The 22,406-nt window shown below is 46.6% G+C and overlaps 2 long non-coding RNA genes across 2 annotated transcripts; one reads left to right on the top strand and one right to left on the bottom strand.

Annotated features, from left to right (window-relative positions):
• The first annotated feature begins 1,955 nt into the window (after positions 1-1,955).
• On the top strand, positions 1,956-13,453 carry LOC135284459 (uncharacterized). The gene is made up of 3 exons (XR_010349851.1): positions 1,956-2,085; positions 12,273-12,434; positions 13,347-13,453. It is a non-coding gene; the product is annotated as an uncharacterized LOC135284459 (long non-coding RNA).
• Positions 6,389-9,027, bottom strand: LOC135284393 (uncharacterized). The gene is made up of 4 exons (XR_010349801.1): positions 8,969-9,027; positions 8,307-8,382; positions 7,895-8,006; positions 6,389-6,881 (listed from the first exon to the last, which is right to left on the bottom strand). It is a non-coding gene; the product is annotated as an uncharacterized LOC135284393 (long non-coding RNA).
• Positions 13,454-22,406: the final 8,953 nt, after the last annotated feature.

Genomic DNA, 22,406 nt, shown 5'->3' with positions numbered 1-22,406 from the left:
TAACAGGTCAACCCCAGAGCAGCCACCTCCTTATTTCAGGCAGCTGTGATTCTGGTAAGGCAGTCAGACTAGATTTTGTGAATGACCAGATATTTGGCTGTATCAAGAGCCTGCTTGCTTTTCCCTGTTGGAAAACATTATCATCAATGGGGATCTGTTGGCAGGAAAGTGGGGAGAGACACTGCTTTTCACACTCTCATCTGTTTTCACACAAAAACAAGAGTACTCATTATTGATTATTCATTATTCCCCCATCTAATAAACTTTCTGCCATTCAGGCAGCAGGCAGAAACAGCAACACACTGCTTTGTGTAGCCCATCAGACATCCAGAGAGCAGATAATGAATGGGCAAATCAAACAAGCTTCCCAAAAACTCCATCTGAAAATTATTCAGCCCAGTGAATGCTCCTGAATAACAAATACATCTGCAGGAATTTTGCAGTGGACTTGCAAACAGCATCAGGACCTGGGTTTGCAGTGAGTGATGGAAGCAGCATTGCTTGGCTTAAGCAGAAATTAAGATGATTTTCACTTTGTTTAGCACCTTCCATCTGAAGGTCTCCAAACATTTTACAAACTCAATTAATTGGTTGTGGTGAGACCCCTCCCCTGTTAATTTTGCACCCTTTTAATCTGAATATCAGAGTGAATTTCATACATTTGCACCCAGCAAAGCTCTGCTGGGGCTGTGGGCAAAGCCCAGCTCTCCTCACTCCTCAGCCCTCCTAGACCATATTTCTTCTCTGTGGCTTGAAGTGACACAAAACTTCATGGGAATCTTAAAATTACATCCAGTACACACCTATTAGCACTGTATTAAGCCTACTGAAAAAGAGTGCAAAACACTTAATATAATTAAAACTCAAACTTAATACTCAAAATACTTAAAACACTTTAAATACTCTATTTTCATATTATCTATAGTATTATTATAATTGATTTTTTAAAAATCTATTTATGTATCTAGCTATCTATTATTTATGCTAATTATTGATTGGAGTTGATGATCTAAGAGAGCTTTTTCAAACCAAATGATTCTATGATTCTAAATGGACAAAACTGGAGGGGGAAAATATAGCAACTTTTAAAAAACAATCCCTTTTGCATTGAAGCAGCAAAAATTTTATGGTGGTTTTTTTTTTCATTTTGGGGTGTTTTTTTTTTTTTTCTTTTTGAAGTTTCCAAACTAAAAATAAGCCAAGGAATTAATACCACCAGTCAAAAAGGAGCAGAAATATTCAGTGAAAAACCCACTTGGATTTCTGTTGATTTCTCTGCACGTTTAGAGCACAACACCAGAACTGGTGCACATTGCTCAGCTCTGCTCTCTGGGCAGAGCAAACACTGTTTTTCACCATCCCCATTGTCCCCAACCCTGCACAAAAACAAGGAGCATTTTCCTGCTGCTGGACAGGCCTGGGGCTGTTGTTGGGCTGGGTCGAGCACGGCTGAACAGCCAGCGCTGGCCACATTGCAAGGAGAATTAATCCACTGCCATCTGTCTTTATTATGCTCCCATTGTTGGACACCACAGCCTGGAAATCCAGCAATGAAACCCAGTTGTTCCTTGCCATTCATCATAGTTATTGCTGGAGTTGTGTAATGAAGAGGGGAAGTGCTGTTTATTGCTCTCCCCTCTTTAGAAACTATCCTTAGGGGTAGTTATGGATGGTTATTGGAATCAAGCACAGGGCTCTGGGAGGTCCCCTCTTCACTCTGCTGCTGTGTTGAACCATGAGGTTTAATGGGGTTTTATGTCTGCTTTTGCTTTGAGCCTGCTTTTGTTCTCAGAGCCCTGAAGTTTGGCTACTCCACTGCTGGCATGAAGGTGAGCTGAAGGAAAGGAGAGCTATTAATATGGTAAAAAGGCAGGAGGTGGGTGCCCTCCGGGGCAGGGACAGCTCTGCCAGGAATAAAAGCAGCAAGTGTGCACAGCAGCCAGAGTTTAGGCATTGTCCTGCTCAGGAACCGAGCCCTCTGAGCCTTTGAAAATAGCTGATCATAAGTACGGGTGCTTCAGGTTACAGCTCTTCTCTCCAGCGATTTCTGGAGGCTGAAAGTCAGACAAGACTCCAGCTGTGCAGGTGAGGGATGGAGGGGACAAGGGAATGGTGCAGGAGGTGAAAGAGCCAAACATAATTCTCACTGGGTGGTGCAATGTTTCTCGCTGGGGATTACCAGGATAAAAATGAGAATGCTCTCAAATAGATCTATAATGAAGATCCTTCAATAAGTCATCATGCCTGCACTGCAGCAGATTTTGGAGATTTTGGGGTGAGACATACTCCCTCTGGGTTTTATGAGTCAGCTTCTGGACTGCAGGATGGTTGATCCCATGAAGATAATGTATTAAAGGACCTGAATTTCCATGCAGAACTCAAATTGCCTTATGATTAGCTCTTCTGTTTTGATAATTTATTATTCTTGCAATTACTCTGGGAAACAAAGAGACGTGGTTGCACTGAGCCTCAGAAAGGCAGAAATTCCCCTCAAAAAGGCTGCTCTCCTTCTGCTGCCACACACCTTTGGTGGGGCAGGCAGCTCACCACCTGCACAGACAACCCCTTGCTCTAGGCACCAGCTTCAGGGAATTTTGCAGAGCCCCAGACTTATGGGCCAAACTGGAACAAAAATGAGGTTCTGTGGCAGAAATAACACCTCTGGAAGGCGCCTGGTGTGCAGACAGATAGCCAGCACGGCTTCATTAACAGCAATTTATTTGTGCTGGCAACAAGGGAAGGGTGTAAGGAGCCTGTGGGATAAGAGGCTGTGGAGGAGAAGAGCTGCCTGTCCAGGTATCAGAGCCTGCACTCTGGCAGTGCTTCTGGGCATGACATGTAATAGGTATGAGATGAGCTTCAAGGGCTAAAGACATGGAAGGAGTTAGAGATCTCAGTTGTGTTTGCAGATAACGCAGAGCCTGTGCCTGTCAAAGCTGCTGCTGATAAGGGGATTCTGCAGAAAGTAATTAAAACTCGAGCCCCTGGTATTTATTTAAAGGGGAAACTCTTGGGACTTGATAGGATTTTGTTGAAATGGACCAGGAAGCTGATTCTTAATGTGCCACGGAAAAGAGCAGAGAATTAAATCTAAAAAGAGAGGCCAAGCAAGTTTCACAGTGCCCTCACACAATCTGTAAGGCTGCAGAAGCTGTGAAGGTCTCTCTTACATGCTGAATATGCAGGACAAGTCAAAAAAAAAAAAAAAATCACCCTCTTGGTGACACAGGAAAAATTTGTTCCTCGAGAAAGGTGTAGATCTGCCTATGTTGACTTGGAAAGAAACGTGTGCTGTTATTTTGGACTTCAGCTCTCTTTTCCCTGAGGTGGCTTCCCTGGAAAACACATAGATCTGAACAGACAGCTTTGCATATTAAGTACATTTTTTTTGCTAGATGCTGGTTGTCTGAGAAACTAATTTGTGACAATATGGTTTAGTAGACATGATCTTAACCAGTTTGCAGCAAAGTGTGGGTTCAGCGATATCACCCTACTGCCTGTGAAGTCTCACCCAGGGCTTGGTGGAAAATTATGCCCAAGTAATAAAGTACTTATTGATGGGGTTTGCAGCTCCGAGCCTGATGTATGGCTGGCTCTTTCAATTATGGAATGGCAGCAGTGAAGCATGGATTGTTATCTGCTGACATCTTGTACAGCAGAAAAATGAAAAGCTGGAATTCCTGTGTCAGAGTCACTCGGGACACAGAGAAGTATAGAGAAACAGATGAGGCAAACCAGAAAAAAAATCAGCGTGGCTCAGGTCCCAAGAGCTGCCATCACTTCATAGTTTTCCATGGAGTCCCAGAACTGGGAAACAAGAGTTTTAAAGCAAAGTGGTGTCACCTGAACTTTCCCACAGTTGTGTGGACTTTTTCCCTCTGGCAGATTTAGGAGGAGTGTCAGGTGATGCTGTCACCAGTGCCTGGGTGGGAAGAGAAGTCAGTGGTGTGAAGTGGCTGAGGCAGCAGCCTCTGGGCTGCTCCCAGACAGTCCCAGTGCTTGGGTCAGGAGGGCAAACCTTGTAAATCTATGGCACAAGTCATGCTTCAGGCTGCAGCAAGATTCAGGTTTTCCTTTTACTCATTTTTCCAGCTTACTTTGAAATTAAAGAAAGAAATCTCATCAGAAATTGTATTTAGGGCACACCCAGACAATCTAAGAATTATTCTAATATAATCTATACAGTTACTGTAATTTCAGAAGTTTATTTGATAGAAGCCATTGGACTACAGCTTCCTGACACCTTAATTACTAATAAAATACATCATTTCATGTACATGGAGAATTATCACAGAATTATAGAATGGTTGGGGTTGGAAGGGAACTTAAAGCTCAGCTCATGCAAGGACACCTTTCGCCAGACCAGGAGGCTCAGGGTCCCGTCCAACCTGACCTTGAACACTTCCAGGGATATTATATATAAGCTTGGAGCCCAGTTTAATTTAATAATAGTAACTGGGGACTTGATACTTGCCAGAAACACCCATGTGACACAGAGACAGCAGCTCTACCATGATTCTTTCCTGTCTAAAGAAATTGCTTTTCTTGTTAAGACAATGGTCCAAACTACCATTTCCAGGAGAAAATCATAATCAGCTACAGCTGTGGGAAGGGAGGGGCAGTGATTTCTGCAGGATGTCAGCGATGAGGTCTCTGTGCCCTGTGCCCACCTTTGCCATCGGATAACAGTTCCTCCATCACTCTGCTGCTTGATCTCACCCCTCCTCAGCTTACTCATCTGCGAGATTCGCTTAATTACATTAGTCAACTTCACCGAGGTGTCTTGAAGCTTAATTAACTTCTGGAAAGCCCGTCAAGAGCCGCTGGCAGAATGCTCTGAGGCAGAGTTGAGATGAGAAATGGACATGAGGGAGGGGAATGTGTTGCACTGTGTTTGGGTGAGCAGAATGGGATGGAGCTGTTGACTCACCACAAATGTCACACTCTCAGGGCATGGCCAGGAGCTCTGGGGAGATCCCTGCTGATGATCCAAAGCACAAACGTTCATTTCCCAGTTTTATGGGATGTGAGAGTGTGATACCTCCATTCTCATTTCCAAACAGCTGGTTTGGAGAGGGGGATGTGCTCACCAGAGCTGTGCATGGAAACACAGCAGACACAGCTCTCTTTTCTCCCTAAACTTGATGTAACTTGTTTTGTAGGGTTTTAGGGTTTGAAAATGTTATCATAGGGTTTTTTTAAATAATGATGGTTATTTTTTTCTTCTTTTTTTTTTTAACACTAGGTGTTATTATAGTTTGATGTTATATATGGGTTACTTTTAATTTTTGATGTTATATGAGTTACTTTTAATTTTTACTTTTAATTCTCCCATTTACTTTTAATTCTCTCTTTTAATTCTCCACCCTGGCACAGCCAGCCGGTGGGTGGAAGTTGGTCGGGGCACCTGTGGCTGGTTGCTGTCAGTTCTCGTTTCACCCTCAGGAGGGTTTTCACCTGACACACCCCAAGGGGTGAATTGACATTCATTGCTCCTCCAGGGGAAAAAACATATGGAGGCTCCACCGGGACAAACCCCCCGTGCTCGGAATTGCCAATCAGTGCCTGGCTGAGCCTCAGCTGGGAAAACCTTGCCACTAACAAGGCTTCACGCTCCTCCAGCTCTCCTTGCTGTCTGTCAGCTGCTAAGGATGGTTTGAGCAGTGCTGGAGCTGCTCAACAACCTACAGCACCAGCTTATTATGGAGAGGTGGTAACCTCTGCATATTTTAGGTGCAGGCAGCTCCTATTAGAAACACCCACAAGGTATTCCCTGTAACTTAGCAAAATTGGATGCCCTTAAAAATGAAATATTTAGCAGGGAACTGAGGGGGGAAAAAAATGGTTTCTGCTTTTTTTTTCTGGAGGAATATTTCTGAGATTGTTGTATTTGGAGTATTTAAATACACCACGTTCCTTTGGATCCCTGTGTTTTGCCTGTTTATTTACTCTCCTTTTGCTGGGAAATGTCTTGTTATTGTTTCCTTGTGCTTTCCACAGGGCTTGAAATTACTGGCTGTGCAGGAGGAAATTAGTTGGTAATTAAAGGCAAGTTAATAACGATTCCCATGGAGCCTGCTGGGTCCTATTGCTGGGAGGAAGACACTCTGCCTCTGTGGTCAGGCACTGCTGCCCGAGCAGCAGGTGTGACATCCAGGGGGGTTGTCACACCTGGTACCTGCCTGGGACACACACAGGCAGGACTTGAAGCCTTTCAAACCCCAGTAATTAGAGATTACTGATATCAAAACAAGACAAGAAATGGAGCAACCTGCAGCCAGCAGGTTATTTCTGAGAGGTTCAGAAAAGGTAACTCGAGGAAATAAAGTTTTGGGTACAAACTGGGGCGTGCCAGCCTTTACCACATTTGTAAATGTTTTAGGCACCATTAAAATTGGAACATGCATGGAAATTCTTTCTTGGAAATCGAGTTCAAGACTCTCAGCTCCTTCCAAAGTGCCCAAGGCACAGGGCTGTCTGCACAATCCAACCCCTTGGCTAGTGGACTGATCTTTGAAGGAACAGGAGTGGGATGTGTTTTGGCTTTCTACAGCTGGAGAAAACCAGAGCACTTGCTAGAGGGAGTCCCTTGAATTTTCAGTGTGACTTGAACATATTTTTGAGGGAGATTTTGGTGCTTTCAGATGTTGAGGGTGAAGTCATGAGGGCAGCTGAATGTTTTGAATGAACGCTTTGTTTTTCAAGGAAACAAACCTCAGACACTCAAGTTTCTCCTCATGCCTGCCTGTTTCACTTATGTGACTTCAAAATCTGTTTGGTCATTTTCCAGGCACTGAGGTGGTGGATATCAAATGTGTGAATTCCCTGTGTAGAGCTGACCCCCTTTCTCATGTGCAGAGACGACGGGTATGGTTTAGTACCTGAGAGGAAGAAAGGGGAGAAAATGTCTGGTCTGAGCTCTAGACTGCAATAAAAAACAGAATAAAAAGTCTCAGCAGAAGCCCAGTTTCACCAGTGACCTCAGCAGCTGGCCAGAATCCAGCCCTGATGTAAGGATTTCATCTCCTGGCACTGGTGGATGGGGGGCAGGTGAAGTAGCACCACACACTTGCAGGTTTGTGCAGAGCTGGGGCTGAGAGCCCTGTCAGGGGGTGTTCCTTTTCCTGAGTGCCCAGGTCACTTCTTGGGCTGGATCCAAGTGAACCCAGAAATCTGAATATCCCTGATGATACTGACGACTTTTGCCCAGCTCCTGCTGTACCCTAAAGGCCCCCAGCTCCATAGATAACATTTTTTTATATCTTGAAACCTCCCTGGAGGTGCCTGCCCAGCAGTGCTGAGGGGCTGGATGTTTCCAGGGGCAAGGCACATCCCCAGCAGCACCCTGAGCATGGAGATCTCCACACCTGGTGGGAAAATATTGCCCTGGAGGGCTTTTCCTGTTTCACAGAATCCTGAAACAACCAGGGCTGTTTCACGGGGTTGGAAGGGACCTCTGGGGGTGGTCTTGTCATCTCTGGTCCTGTCATTCTGCCCTGCCTGAGCTTTTGTCCTTCACACCACAGAAGAGCGTGCACCCAGCCTAGGAGAACCATTTCTGACAGGCTGAGCTCTGAACAGAAGTTGTTCTGGGCTGGGTTGCCAAATAAAACCATGAGCCCTGCTCTGTTCTGTGGAAGGAAAAACCCAGGGCTCTCTCACCACCACTCTGACAGCCCAGCTGCCACAGCCTGAGAACTGCCTGCCCAAAGGGGGAGAAAGACCAAGAGACACCAAGGACAGAAATGAAAACTTGGAAAATTCCTCAAATAGTTAAAATAAACTCCTTGGGGTATTAAAAAAAAGAAAGAAAATAAAAGAAAAGAAAAAATAAAATAAAAAAGTGCCTCTCGTTTTGAAAGGCTGCAATTACTGTGGATAGGATCCATCTCACCTGATGGCACCCAGGTCTCGGCATCTGCACTGAGCACTCAGATCTCATTTACCATCAATGGAGAAAAATGGGCACCTCCAGCAGGCAATTGCTCTCATCTGGAGGTGGTTGCCTAAAATAGGTCAGACAAATCACTGCAATTTCTCTCCACTTACACATTTAAGAGACTCGCTCCTGTACAGACACTTGTCTTGTGGACCTCTGACACCAGGTGAGATGAATCCCCCCTGAAGTGACAAGACCCATCTTCTGAAAGCAAGCAGGGATGTCCCAAACCCTGCCCTGATGGCATAACGAGTCCATGTGTAAAAAAAAAAAGTGAATAGCACTCCCCAGAACACATCAACCTCAGCTCTGACCATGTGGAGGACTTGGGAACGTTTGAAGGGGTGATTAGGATTAATCCATTTACCTGAGTCACTTGGAGAGCCTTAGCTGTAAAACAATATTGGTTATCAGCATCCTCCTGCGATGATGTTCTGTGAGTTCTGGAAAGGAGATTTTTTTTTCCCTCTGAAACAGCCTCTTCACATTTTCCCCGAGTGAAGTATTTTGCTACTCAGATTTGTGATTTAATAATCATAAATAATAGAGCCCTTAGTGCTATATTTTTAAATGACTGAATGGTGAGAATCTACTTTAAAAAATTGTATGAATGCCTATCACTTGTGTGCATATAAATGTATTCAATTAGCACTCAAATCTTGAGTTATCTCCTGATGGAAGGCAAAACCTTTTGAATTCAGTCCCATGCAAGAAATACTGTGTCATTTAACTCACAAAAGGATGCCATGCACTTAACAGATAATGACTGAAGAGGATTTTGCTGTATTGCTTGTTCTGCTGCTTGTGAGGACAAAGAAAATAATTCCCTTTTTAGGATCCTATGGGGTAATGAGTGCACCCTCTCCACACTGATCACACTGAGCAGGGGAAAGGAGAGAGCCCCATGGGCTAAAGGGGCTGCAGTTTCATTGTCACAGTCCCCCGTGTGCTTCCCATGTTTTGTCTGGGATGCTAAGCCAGTGGCTAACCTGTCTCTGAACCTGCCACCAGCACACAGAGATTACTCACCCTGGATACTGCACTTCAGCAAATGCAGAATTAGCCCTGGCTAAGTAATCTTGTTAGCGTGATTCAGTGTTAAATGGATCTCGATTAAATGGGCCTTTATATTGGCCCAGCTGGAGATGATAAGCCCCCACAAGGAAGTGGCAGGAGACCGAAGGAAATTGCTTTACTTCAGACTGGGATGTTTAACCCCATAAAACACTTTCTGGTCCCCCTCTGCTGCTGCTTCTGCTCGCTTGCGTGGCACCATCTCCTCTGGCTGTGGGGACAGGAGAGGCTCAGGGCAGGGCTGGATCATCTCTCCCTGACACCTGTTGGCCAGGACAAGAGCAGGCTGCTGGAGATGCTTGCTGATGGGTGACTTTGTCCTCCTCTGTGCCTCTTTGCTGGAATTAATAATTCCCTTCTGAGTGCTTCGTCCAACCCCTCACTCAGGATGGTGCTGGGGCATCCAAAGGTCAGAGCCACTGCTGCCACCAACAATTTATTAAAGCTTCAAACAGCACCCAGGGAGAATCTTCAGCCTCATCGTAAAAGAAATGGATTGCTTTAAACGTGCCACTGGGACTCCTTGGGAATGGCTTGGGGTTTGTCAGTGTGAGATGGGAATCAGCCTGGTGTGTCAGAACCTGACACTTCATTTCCCCTGCTCTTGGATTTGGCAGTGTGTGCACAGCCTGGGGGAGAGAAAAATGGCATCAAAATCCCCTTGGGACAGCAAGTGCAGAGGCAAACTGGGGGCACTGGTGGGACAGGGATGGAGAGCTGGGACTCACAGCACCAAAGTTTCCTCCTCTGCAGTGGGAAGCAGCTCTGCCCTCCAAAGGCTCCTGGTGCCCTGAAGCCAGGACTGGGTTACAGTGGTGTTGCAGGTGAAAACAAGATTAGAAAGAGGAAAAAAAAAAAAAGATAAAACACTTCAGCCATGCCCTCTGCTAATGGTCACTGTTAGGAAAAGGCTTGTGAGGACAGCTAACAAGGTGGACATCAAACTGCCCATGGTGCCCACACATCAGTGTGTGCTCTCCTCCTGCGTCCCTGCTCTCCTCCTGCTCTCTGTTAGCTAATAAATTTCCTCTCTCCATGTCTGATGTGACTTCAAAATATGGATTTATCCTCAGAGAGTCAGAGACCCTAACAGGACACTTGAAAAATCTCTGCTCTGTAGCAAGTCAGATGATCTGATATCTTTTTTCCCAGACCTTTGACAGAAATATGGTAAACATGCAATTATTCGAATTTTTCCATAAATTTTGCATCGGAGGTGGATTTACATGCTTGTGATATTTTCCAGACGTGAATCCCAGCCCTGTGAAGCAGTGAATGGCTGCAGATAGGCAAGAAATGATATAATCTATTAGAGATTTCCTTCATTATCCCTCTAATCAAGGCTTCTATCAGTCTCCTTTGAAGCGCTGCTGGAAAAAAAGATCTTCAAGTAAACTGATGCTGGAGATAATTAATTAACTTGCCATCCTCTTGCCTTACAGACAGAGACAGTGTAAGAAAGAAGAAGTGTCCTTTGCAATTACTGCTCTGTGGTTTTCCATCCTCGTGCTGACAGCTTGTAGGACATGAAGTGGAAAAGCATTTTACCAAACTTTGAGGCTTTGGCCATCAATTCCTTCACTTGAGAATATTTTCTCCTGCTTGTATTTCTCATGTTGTTGGATAACACTCCTGATGGTGAAAAATGGATTTAATACTTGAACAGTTAGAGCTGGATGTAGTCTAGCCTGGTAATAATATCTTCTTTATGCTTTCCTGACAGCAAATACCCCCATCTCTCCTATCTCAGATTATTGTACAGGAAATCCTTTGTTAGGGTAGAATAGAACATTGAGATCCAGAGCTGGGTCAGTGGAGTAACATGGGTACTGCAGGTTGCCACAGGTATTCCCAGTGTTTTTTTCTAGGGGCTTGATTTCTGCCTTGGGAACTCACCTTTTTCATGTGAAATCTTTCCAAATATTGCTGCAATCTCAAGTCCTCTAAAGATGTGGTTTTTCTTTCTGTATTTTAAAGGATAAAATTCTAATTTCTCTGCCATCTCAGACCAAACCTGGAGCAGGAGGAGGTCTGCAATCCACCAATCTCAGATGATTTTTTTTCTTTTACAAATGATGTCCCTTTTTTGCTAAGGTTTTCCTGTGTTTCCACTTCCTTGAGTTCTCAAACCAGCATTTCAAATTCTAACTAGGTTAGCTCTCCTTAAATTTCCCCTTTTTGGCGCTGCATGAGCAGCTAGACAGGGGAGAGCACGGCTGAGCAGGCAGACTGACAGAGCTTTAAACACTGATCCCAAACACCACCAGCAAAACACTGACAAGAGCCTCCTTCCAAAGGAAATCTCCCCAGAAATATCAAGCAGTAAAGCAGAGTGGAAAAGGCACATAATAAAGGCAAGACTGAGCTCAGAGTGTTTGCCAGCAAAATCAGGGATTTTGCTGATCGTCGTGTACGTGCAGGGTGGGTTTATGGCAAGGAAAAACTTGTTTAGCTTGGGTTTGGTCACCAGGGGCTTGTAAATTAATTAATGCTTGTAGGAGTCACTAAAGGCTGAAAAAGTGAGGGATGGTGTTGCTAATGCAGCACAAACTGGTTCTTTTTTTCCCCTGGAAAAATGCTGCAGCCTGACAGAACCAGGTTTCCTTCTTGTGGAAACGTTGAAGAGGACCAAGGAGTGCCACCATGCATTGCCCAGTGTTTGCTCATCCATGTTTTTTAATGCATTTCCTCCCCTTCCAGGTGCTGGCAGACACTGTAAGCTCCTGCTGAGACAATAAATAACTTTATACACTATTGTGGTGCTTCACTTCTAGCAGTGATGGGTCTTCTCTTGCCCCAGGGAGTGGATGAACAATGTTAACTGGTGGATGAACAACTTTAACTGGTGGATGAACAACTTTAAGTGCTGGTTGTGTCCTCCCAAATGCTGTATCTGCCCTTTTTTTCAGAATTATTAGCAAGTTAGTGTGAATTGTGAAACATCAATTACAAAATTGGTGTGAATTAACACTGTGGGTTGGTGGTGGTTATAATTGGCCCCTGATGAGGCTGGGGTGAGGGTGAGTGCTCTGGAAGGTGAGCTGTGCTGGAAGGGTCTCCATCACCCGCATGCACCTTGTGTGGGGTTAGTTTTGGGGGAGAAAAGTGCAATTCTGGTAAGCACAGGTTCAAAACCCCACGCCAAGCAAAGCCTCACCAACACTTTGCCTTTTGAGAATCATTCTTTCAAGGCCAAGAAATGAATCAATATGGGAGCAAGTGGTTGAAGAGTATTTTATTTTTGTGATTTTCTTAACAGATGTCTCACCATCTCCCCATGGTTTTGGGGCAGCTGTGGCAGGTGCTGTTCCAGAACAGTCTCAGGAGTTGTCCAGGGTCAGCAGCAGCTGAGTCAGCTCTCAGTAGCTGGAGATTGTGATGATTTGCTCATTGGAACACCAAAAGGGACAGATGATTTTTGGTAAAAACACATTTTTTACCTTTAGAAAATGAGAAAACCTTCCCCTTCCTGACTGTCTTTCTGGGAAAGTTTGGAATGTTTCCATATGCAGTCCTTTAACATCAAAATTGCCAGTTTTGAAAGTAACTGTCTTGCAGACTACAAGTCCTCATCTTGGCCTGTAAGCCCTGAAAAGCTCCTGATAAATGCCCTTTCTCACACACCCCTTGTATGCAGAACTCTTTAAAAAAAAATCTGCTAATTAATTTTAAGCCTCTTTGTGGCAAAGCCTAAGAACTGGATTTACCAAGAGACCAGGGGGTCCATCTGGTGCAAAAAGCTCTCTCCTATGCCAAGGTACTTGTTTCATGGTGGGGTTTGGGTCTGGATATCTCCTTTGGGCAGCAGGTTGGTTGTACTGACCAACTGACCACTGGCACATCCTCAGCAGGGGGAGGAGATGGTGACAAAGGTCCTCAGCCAGAAGTCAGAGGGGTTCTCCTGCAGATTTCCCATGCTGGGACATGTGAACAGTGGTTTTTTCCCCAAATAAAGGGATCACACCTGATGGCAGTGCTCAGTTTTAGAAGTGGTGTGAGTTCAGTGAAGCTTTTGCAGGTTTCATCCTCCAGGTTCCCCTGAAACTCCTTTAAATAAAAACAATTAAATGCAGCATCGTTTCACATCACCATAAACTCTCCCAAGCCTGTCTGCTCTGTGGGGATGTTCTCTGGAGGTGCCTGCAGCTGAGAGGACACACAAACCAATTCCCCACACCTCTGCCCTTCACCAGCCAAGCCAGATTTGGCCAGGAAATTCAGAGTTTGGATAACACACATGTGCTTTGCATCTCCCATTTTCAGTATCTCTCATTGTCTCAATCCCCTTTTCTCACACAGTTTCTAATTCAGATTTTTTTTTCCTTTTTTTCAGGAGCACATTATATCCATGTTAATGAAAATTTGCTTGAATTCCCCAGAAGATTTGCATTGATTTTTGGGTTGGAGAGAGGCAGGGAAAGCAACAGCATCAACAAGGAGACCTACTCATTGGAACTTAATCTGTTTCTCTGTCCTAATTAGCAATACATTTGCTCATGGAGAGAGATTTTGATGATTGGCAAAATAAACTGGGTGGAGAGAATTTTGCGAATTTTTTAATGAGCAAAAGGAGAAAATTAAATGAATGAGAGAGAGTAATGAAACAAAATACAAAATGCATCTCTTCTCTCCATATAGGAGCATTTCATCCTTTCTAACTCAACTGCAGTTTGGCAAGCATTTGTTCTTTGTTTTTCATATCTTCCAGCAAAGGACAAACCATCAGCTAAGCCCTGGCTGGGAAGCAGCCCTTGAAGGAGTCTAGAGCAGGTAGGGATTTTCCTTCAGATGACATCCACGAGAAACATTTCCTTGTGTGTTTGATGCTGAGCTGTGGAGGACCTGCCTGGGAGGGGCTGGGCTACCCTGGCTTGTTTGTGGCTCAGCCAAAGCCAGAGCAGAGCCCCCAGCCAGCTCCACTGCTGCCATGAGGGATCACACCTGGCATGAGGGCTGGCAAAGCAGTTTGGAGCCTCGGGTTTATTTTCTTCCCCTTTTTGGATGTGTCTTGGTTTCTAAAGACAGGTTCCTACTAACGAAGGCAGGAGCCTCCCCTGAAATGGAAAATGTAAAACCCCTCCCTCAGAATTGCTATAAATTTTAAATTAAGCAGCTCTCAGGCAAAAATATGGGACCAGGAATAACAGTTCTTTATTAGGAAATAAAATAAAAAGATAAAATAAACAATGCAGTGAACCAAAACAACACTGACAGAGTCAGAGCACAGCCTGACACCCTGTGGGTCAGGGTGCTGGCAGCAGTCCCATTGGAATTGTGGCTCAGCCCTCCTGCAGTGTCAGGGGTGGTTCTGCTGGAGCAGGGATCCTGGGGAAGGGTGTAGTCTTCCTCTGAAGATCCAGTGGAAGGGGCAGCTGCTGCTCCTCTGGGAATCCAGTGGAGAAGCCGTGCTGGTGTTCCAGAAACTCCAGATTATATCCAGGCAGGAATGCTTGGCTCCTCCCCTGGGCGGAGCATCTCCCAGTGGATGCTGTAGTTCTTATCAGCCATGCAGGGACATTCCACAGCCTGTTATCAGCAGATGTCTCCCCTGAGAGAGGAGTGGGTGTGGAAGAGATAGGAAAACTTCCCACTGAACAGAATCTTGCTTTGCAATCCAGGACAGGATGCTGCTAAAGGATTTACTGGGCAGGGAAAGATGCTCCATCCCTGTTAGTGTGTGTAAAAAGCAATGCACTCACAATGGGAGTGATTTGTTGTTATCTGTTTTCATGTGGTCACCTTGAACACCTGAATTAGGAGAAATCAAATGTTGTGCCTTCTGTCCTACAAATTATTATTTCAGATATTTGCAATTTTGACAAGGTTTTCCTGCAAATGCGATGATATTAAATAATTTTCATTACATGCCCAAAACAGCCTGTAAAGCACTGAAATCATTAGGAACCTAGTCATGCTGCTAAAATCCAACTGATTATGCTCTATTTTGTTTGAACTTTTAATTCCTCTCCTGCTATCCTCCCTTGGTTAGTGGTCAAGTGTAACTTTACCTCGAAGCTCAGCCCTGTGAGACACAGCTTGTGGCTGATTGCATCTGATGGGGGGGAAAGAGGGGCTTGTACTGGAATTTTCCTATTAATTTTTGTGCATAAATTAGGAGAAATTAAGGCTGTGTGTAGCCCATGTCATGTCATGGCTTGGCCATGATGTGATGCTGAGTGAGCACCACACCAAATAGTGCTGAGTGGCCAGAAGGGGTCTGGCAAACTATTCTCATGGGAACTGAGAGGAGCTCCTGGAAAATCCTCTGGTTGTTCACAGTGGACATGGAAATGGGATAGAAAGATCAGAGTCATTGGTTTCCTGGATTTCATTGCTGGTTAAAACTTTATTGCTTGAGCTTTTCTTTCTGAAACAAAGTTAGCAGAACAGAAATCAGTTGGATACTGGGCTTGCTTAATGCAGGTTCTGATTACTCTCCCCATATTCCAAGACATCCAGAAATGATGTAAACACGCTTTGGCAATGCTGAGCTAATCAGCTGCTTGAAAGGCAGAGTATTTTACCTTCAGTCAGGTGCCAAGTTATCACATCCTCATTTCTCTAGGATGTGGGGAAAGCAGGCACGCTCCTGCCTGCTGAGAGCTGGGCCAGCACTCCTGGGATGATGGGGTGGGGAGGGCATCCAGTGGCTCTGCCAGGAAAACCAGGCTGCAGATCCACCTTGGAGAGCCACAGCTCGCCCCTTTGGCTCAGCATCCCTTCCTCCTCTGGAGTCAGAAGCCTTGCTGCGCTGGATTAGATTGCTCTGCTGGATTTTCGTGTCTGTGCATGACCCAGACACAGCCCTGTGCCTCATTAGCTGGAGGCTGGTTCAGCAGGGCTGGAGCTGTGCTCTGTCAGCAGGACATGCCCAGGGGTGCCAGGCCCTGCCAGGGCATTTGCATTTCCATGGGCCTGCCATTGCTCAGCGCATCCAGGGATAGGTGCAGCTGATAAATATGGCTGATAAATGTGTTTAATAAACAGTAGCCAGGACCCAGCACACTGTAATGAGCTGCTCATCTCTGGAGTTGCCACAGCATTCTCCTGGAAATATTCTGACACTTGATCACAATCCTGCTGTGAACTCCCAAACCACGGGAACAGAGAATTTCTCCAAAAACTGGCCTGTTTTCTCCCACATTCCATGCCACTCATAAGCCCAGGAGTTCTGTGCTTCTGGGCACCTCCAGTATCTGGTCTGTCTGAGCTGAGGCTGGGGCAGCAGTGTGGACCCCCTGAAGGGCTGGGTGGCACTTGCAGAGTGTCACTTTGGGGCAGGTTTAAGTATTGCTGTGGGGGCAGACTTGGCAACAGGTCATGTGAGGGCAGCCTCAGTGGGTCAGCCAGATTGCCTTGGCTGCCTTTAAAGGGTTTATCCCAAGGGGCAGCTGTCCTGTTTGAAATTCTGCAGCCAGGTAGGATCCAGCCTTCCCCTGCTGTGCCCTCAGCCTGCTGGAATATTCACAGCAGCTGTTGGGAATGTGGCTGGGTTTGGTGTGGGGCTGGGCTCTGCTCAGGGTCCCCCCACCCAGGCAGGGTGTGAACCTACAGGTTTCCTTCCAGGAGGCCACTGCTGAGCTCTCCAGACCTGTAGCAGATTAGAATATGCTGAACTGTGAAGTCTTGTCTTAATTAATGCTTTATAAGGTTACAGCTAGAGCTGGGAAAATAATCAATAGTGAATCACCTACTCGGCAAATTCAGCTCTTTTCTGCGGGCGAGTTATCTGTAAACAGCTTGCAGTTTTCTCCATCCATCCATTCATTATTTACAATTATTTCCCAAATAATTCCTCCCAATTGCTTTTGCTCTGCAGCTTGTTTGCAAGCAGCACGTGGCAGGTGCCTGCTCCTCGCCAGGCAAGCTCTGATCACTCGTTTTTGGTGGGACGAGCAGGTTATGTGGCCTCACGCTGTGTCCCCAAACGCAGCAGCCCAGCTCTTGCCATCCCCCTTAATGAATTCAGAATAGCTTTGGGCAGATATTCCTTGCTTGTGTGCAGCATCCCCACTCTCTGCCAGCAGCCTCGTTAGTTAAATCCTTCGTTAGGAGACTCGTCAGGGTGCAGAGGCTGCAGCACGGATTCAGAGCCCATCTCATCTGGATTTTTCCTGAGCTGGTCTTTATTAGCCCTATTGGCCATATAAGTAGCAGGATCTTCAAAATTAGCAGGCCTTAGTGACCAGAGGTGTTTTCACACTCAGGAACCTGCTTGGGCCACTGGTGAGAGCCCCAGAGCCCATTTCTGGCCCTGACTGCCCCAAATACACCCTGCTGGTGTCCAGGCTCACACCAAGCTGATCTCTGCTGCCAAGGACCCTCATTTAAACTTGTCACTGTGCCCAAAGTGACTGCAACACTGGAAGAGAAAATCACCTCCAATTCCAGGGCTCTTTCCATGGCCCTGGCTTGCAATGTGCCTCCCCCTGTTAAAATCACCACACCATCTCAGCTCCAAGGCAGCCGTGGCAGTTTTGATGATTAAAAGGATTTCTTCATGATAAGAACTGGAGTGAAACTCATTTCAGGTAGCAGCCAAACAGCTGCTGGATGGTACACAGTTTCATTTACTGCTGACATGAACTGGATTGTTTTAAGCAGAGGACCTAAATAGGCTCTGGCATAAATCAAAGAAAACACCAGCTGCGGGTCAGCCACACTCTGGGGATTCACTGCTGTGGATCTGTGAGGAAACCAGACAGAGGAGCTGGCTGCTGGCCCACATCACTCAGGAAGGGTCTGCCTGGGCTGCAGGAAAAAGGATTGCCCCATGCTGGGGAATTCTGACAGGTTCCTTCCCCTCCCAATGCTGTCACAGCTCCTGGAAGGCACATCTTGGGATGCAGCTGCAAGAGAAAAGTGCTGGAGGTTGGTCTGAGGTCTCTCCTGGCAGGGCTGCAGCCCCATTTCAGGGGTCGAGCCCCATTTCAGAGCGTGGTGGTGCCATCAGTGCCAGGGATGTGGCCCAGGAGGGAGCAGGTCTGTGTCCCCACCCAGCAGTCACACCAGCCACTGCCAAGGGACACTTGGGTCGTTGTGAGAGAGACCCTGCAAGAGAAATTAAATAAAAGAGTTTCAAAATGGTCTTAATTATTCCTGTTGCCACTGTAATCATTGGTGGGGATGACTGGGTGCACCCTGTTGTGGTATTCACATTCTCTGAACCAAGAGAGATACAATTCTCTCTCCCAGGATTTTTCCTGGGGAAGGCAGTGAGAAAGCTCAGAGAAGGAAAACAAGTCTTGTCTCTACTTGCTGCTCCTGTTGTTTGGCACACGTGGAATGTGTTATGGAGATTGTTTACTGACAGTGATTTGTTAACTGGACTCTGGTGATGGTTGTTTGGATTGATTGACCAGTTAGGTCAAAGTTGTGTCGTGACTGTCTGAAACAGTCATGGGGTTTTCCTTAGTGTGATATAGTTCTAGTATAGTGTTAGTATAGTTGTAATATAATATATATAGCTTAATAAAGCAATTGTTCATCCTTCTGAATCATGCAGTTATTCTCCATTATTCTCTGGCTGGGGGTTGTGTTTCTGCTACACCCTGTGATGTAGGGGAGATCTGCAGGCAGGGATTTGGGTCTGGAGCTTGATGCCTTCCTCCCTGGCCATGAGCCCAAGTCTGTGTGTCTGGGAAGGGTCTGGTGCTGTTATGGCAGTCTGGCCCTCTTCTCTGAGAGCCTTGCTCATCTGATAACTGAGCTGAAATTGTGCCATGGCACACACCTGTCACCATCCTGGTGCTGCCATGGGGAAGGGTCCTTCACCCCTCTGTGGTGAACCCAGCTCTCGCCCCTTCCCCACTCCCAAGGCTTTGCTGGGCCTGGCATCACCTCTGTGCAGGTGGGGATGAGAGAGCTTGGGGAGGTCCCAGGGCTCAATGTACAGAGTGACACAGTGCAGAGATACACATCACTCCAGCTGCCTTTTCTGGGGAAGAAAGACAGAGTGAAAAAGGGCTCTGCTTTAAAAATTAACAAATCCTGACCTCAGAGGAATCACAAGCCCAGAGCAAAAATCCACTGAGCACCTGAGCAGTGCTGCCTGCAAGCTGGGAAGCATCCCCAGAGCCAGCAGGGGTATCCTGAGGCTGCAGGCTCGTTCTGCTGGGTGCAGCAAACACTCCAGGCACGCTGCCTCAGTCCCTCCACAGCTGAGACTCAGGATAAAACAGAAGCAGCCCCCTTGGCTCCCTCTTCCCTGCTCCAGGTCCCTGCAGCAGCTGTGCTTCACCACCCTGGTGCTGCTGGAGCAGGGGGAGAGGGTTGGGTGGTGGGGTTTTTTTTTTCTCTCCTTAAGTCAAAATCAATGATGATGACAGAGTTATAAGGTGAGCGATGGGAAAGGAGAAGAAAGCAGCTGGTGTCAAATTTGATGCAGGAGGCAGTTAGAGGAACCTATTACGAGTTCTGTTGCCTTAGGGTATGTTGGTGGGTACATAGGAGAGTGTAATGTCAGCGAAACAGGAGAGCAGTCTCTTTCCCCTTGAACCCTTATCATTAATGTGGAAGGCATACATTGTCAGCTATTAGTCTGGAGGGGAGGGAGAATAGCACACGAGATGTCTTAGTTTGGAAATGGAGGCTGACTCCTCGTCTGCTGTGGGAAGGATGGAGGGTTGTTGTTGTTGTTGTTGCTGTGATTATGGTGGGTGTTATAGGATTTGGGAGAAGATGGGGCTCTGAGGGTGCTGCTGCCTCTCAGGGTGGCTTTGGAGGAGAGAAGAGTGAAAAGCACCATGTGGTGAATGCTCTGGGTGATTGGAGCCCCACTTGAGAGCGTGGTGGTGCCATCAGTGCCAGGGATGTGGCCCAGGAGGGAGCAGGTCTGTGTCCCCACCCAGCAGTCACACCAGCCCCTGCCAAAGGGCACTTGGGTGGTTGTGAGAGAGACCCTGCAAGAGAAATTAAATAAAAGAGTTTCAAAATGGTCTTAATTATTCCTGTTGCCACTGTAATCATTGGTGGAGGATGAGTGGGTGCACCCTGTGATGAAGGAGAGATCTGCAGGCAGGGATTTGGGTCTGGAGTTTGGTGTCTCCCTCCCTGGCCATGAGCTCAAGTCAGTCTGTCTGCTTTGCCCCTCAGCAGCAGCTTTTGTCCAAGCACACCAAATATTTAGTGCAGCCCTGGGTGAAGCCGTTCTGAAGGCAGCAGAGGATGCTGGTTCCTGCAGGCACAGGGAGAGAGTCGCCCTCCCAGCCTCAGCTCCTGCCTCTGCCTCACACACTTGATACAGTTTCCCTCATTTAGGAAATGTAAATAATTCCTTGGGCTCTGCTAATCCCAAGATTACACGGGTAATTCCTGTTTGCATTAATGGGAGGATCTCTCTCAAATTCTCTGCATGTGAATGAGCATCACAGGACTGGCACTCTGAGCCCGTGTCTGGCGCAGACATTTCCCCTCCTCCCCTCAGGAGGATCCAAGAGGAAACACAAAATTAGCTCCTTTGCCTCAGGATCTTCTTTTTTTTGGAAGCACATTGCAAATTATGTCTATTATTAACTCAGGCCATTAGTCCCTTCCTTCTCCATCCAGTTCTGCCATTGTGGCTTTCAGAGTTATCTCACAGGTGCTGCTGGAGATGGAGAGCATGGGCATGCTCCATGAGGTGTGAGAAAAAGGGGTTTTGAGCAAGTAAAGCAAATCCATCCCCTCTGTGCCTTTTCCTGCTGGCATCTGGTGTGTACTGAGTCCCAAAATCCCAGATTTGGGGTGCCTGGGATGCACATCCAGGGATGCTGCACTACCCAGAGGTTTTTATTTCCACCCTCAGTCTGGGTGGGAGGAAATGAGGGTATCTGCAGCTCCCCAACCCCACCTGCAGCTCCCCTCAGGCCCAAACACAAAGCCAGGGAAAGTCCCAAAAGCTGCCCCAGCACCGGGGTCACCCAAGCCCTCAGCTCCCTGCCCCAGCCCCGTGCTGCTCCTGACTGCACCTCCTACTGCTGCTCACTGGGGAAAAGAATTAATTAAGACAATTTGTGAAGATAAACTGGAGTAGCAGCTCTGGAAAAATATCATTGGTCAACAGCAGGCTGTTCCCCGGGCTGAGCCCTGCCCCTTCTCCTGCTGGCACCTGCCTGGCACTGCTCATGTCCCCTCCAGAAGGTGCCACAGGCTGGGACACTCCCCAGTGCTGGCAGCCAGGGGCTCTGGTGGGGATGCTGTGCTGCCAGAGCTGGGAGCATCCAAGGCAGTAACAAAATTAAAGCAAGGAGGGGAGTGAGCTAGAAAAATTGATGTAATCACTAAAATACACCCAAAATTGTCACACATCTGTTGGGCAGACCAGCACCTGAGCATGGCAGGGATGCTGCTGAGGCACCTCAGACCTCCTGCCTCGGGGGCTGTCACTCAGCTCCTTCATTAGGAGGGGGGAAAAGTGCTGGAGAGCCCTTGCTTCCTCCAGTGGTTTTATTTCAAAGCTCTTTCACATCAGGGTAAAGAGGCACGAGGCTCACTTTTGCACATGGGTCGCTGAATGAAAAATAAAAAGTGTGTTCTCAATTTGGGGAATGATTTGGTAGTTGTAAAAAATGGGTAGGGGGGTTTGGGGAAGTTCTTGGGTTTGGGGTGAGAGGAAGGTGGAAGAGCCAGAAAAACCTTTATGCTGCTGTGAAATCTGTGTGCCATCAGTGTCTGCTGCAGAAAAAAAAAAAAAAAACAGCAGTTAGCTGAGCAGCAAGATTGGTGTTCTTGTATTATTCTAAAAACATAGGGCTGATATTTATTTCATTACAATATGCCTTCCTGTAGCTGGTAAATGAATTCCAGGAAGTGAGAGGAACCCCAGGATCAGGGACTTTACTTCATTTGGGATTGTGTGCAGCTAATATTCTGGTTAAATAAATACATTTTACTAATTGGATTACTCAGACAGTGTAATATACTGCTGGATTTCCAACAAGATGCTAATAAATTGTGTGAAGAACTTAATCATGTTAGCTTCCAAAAAGCTTGTAAGAGATGAAATTAAAAAATAAGTAGAAGTTGACATCTATTGCATTTCACAGTGTCTTCATTTTCCTCATCCTTCTTAGAGTTCTCCTTTCCTCAGCATGGCTGATGTGGATTTTTTTTTTTTAATCTGCCTGTGATTAGGGAGGAAGCAGAGTTAGAGTGGGACTGGGGGGTGCTGGTGCCTGCCTTGTGTTTGGCTCTTCTCCTAACACTGATCCTGGCAGAGACAGAGGGAACGAGGCTTTGACATCCCCTCCTGGAGGGCAGAGAGCTGTGGGATATTCCCCTGGATGCAGCAGGGAACGAGGCTGAGAGAAGCACCCGATGCTCCCTGAAGGTGGAAAGGATGCTGAGGGTGGTGTGATTGTGGAAACCCCGGGCACAGGGAATATTTCTCTGTCTGTTCTGGGATGCCCTGACC

Source organism: Passer domesticus, chromosome 20, assembly GCF_036417665.1.
Source record: "Passer domesticus isolate bPasDom1 chromosome 20, bPasDom1.hap1, whole genome shotgun sequence".
Taxonomy (NCBI): domain Eukaryota; kingdom Metazoa; phylum Chordata; class Aves; order Passeriformes; family Passeridae; genus Passer; species Passer domesticus.
This window is presented reverse-complemented; position numbering and strand designations above follow the sequence as displayed.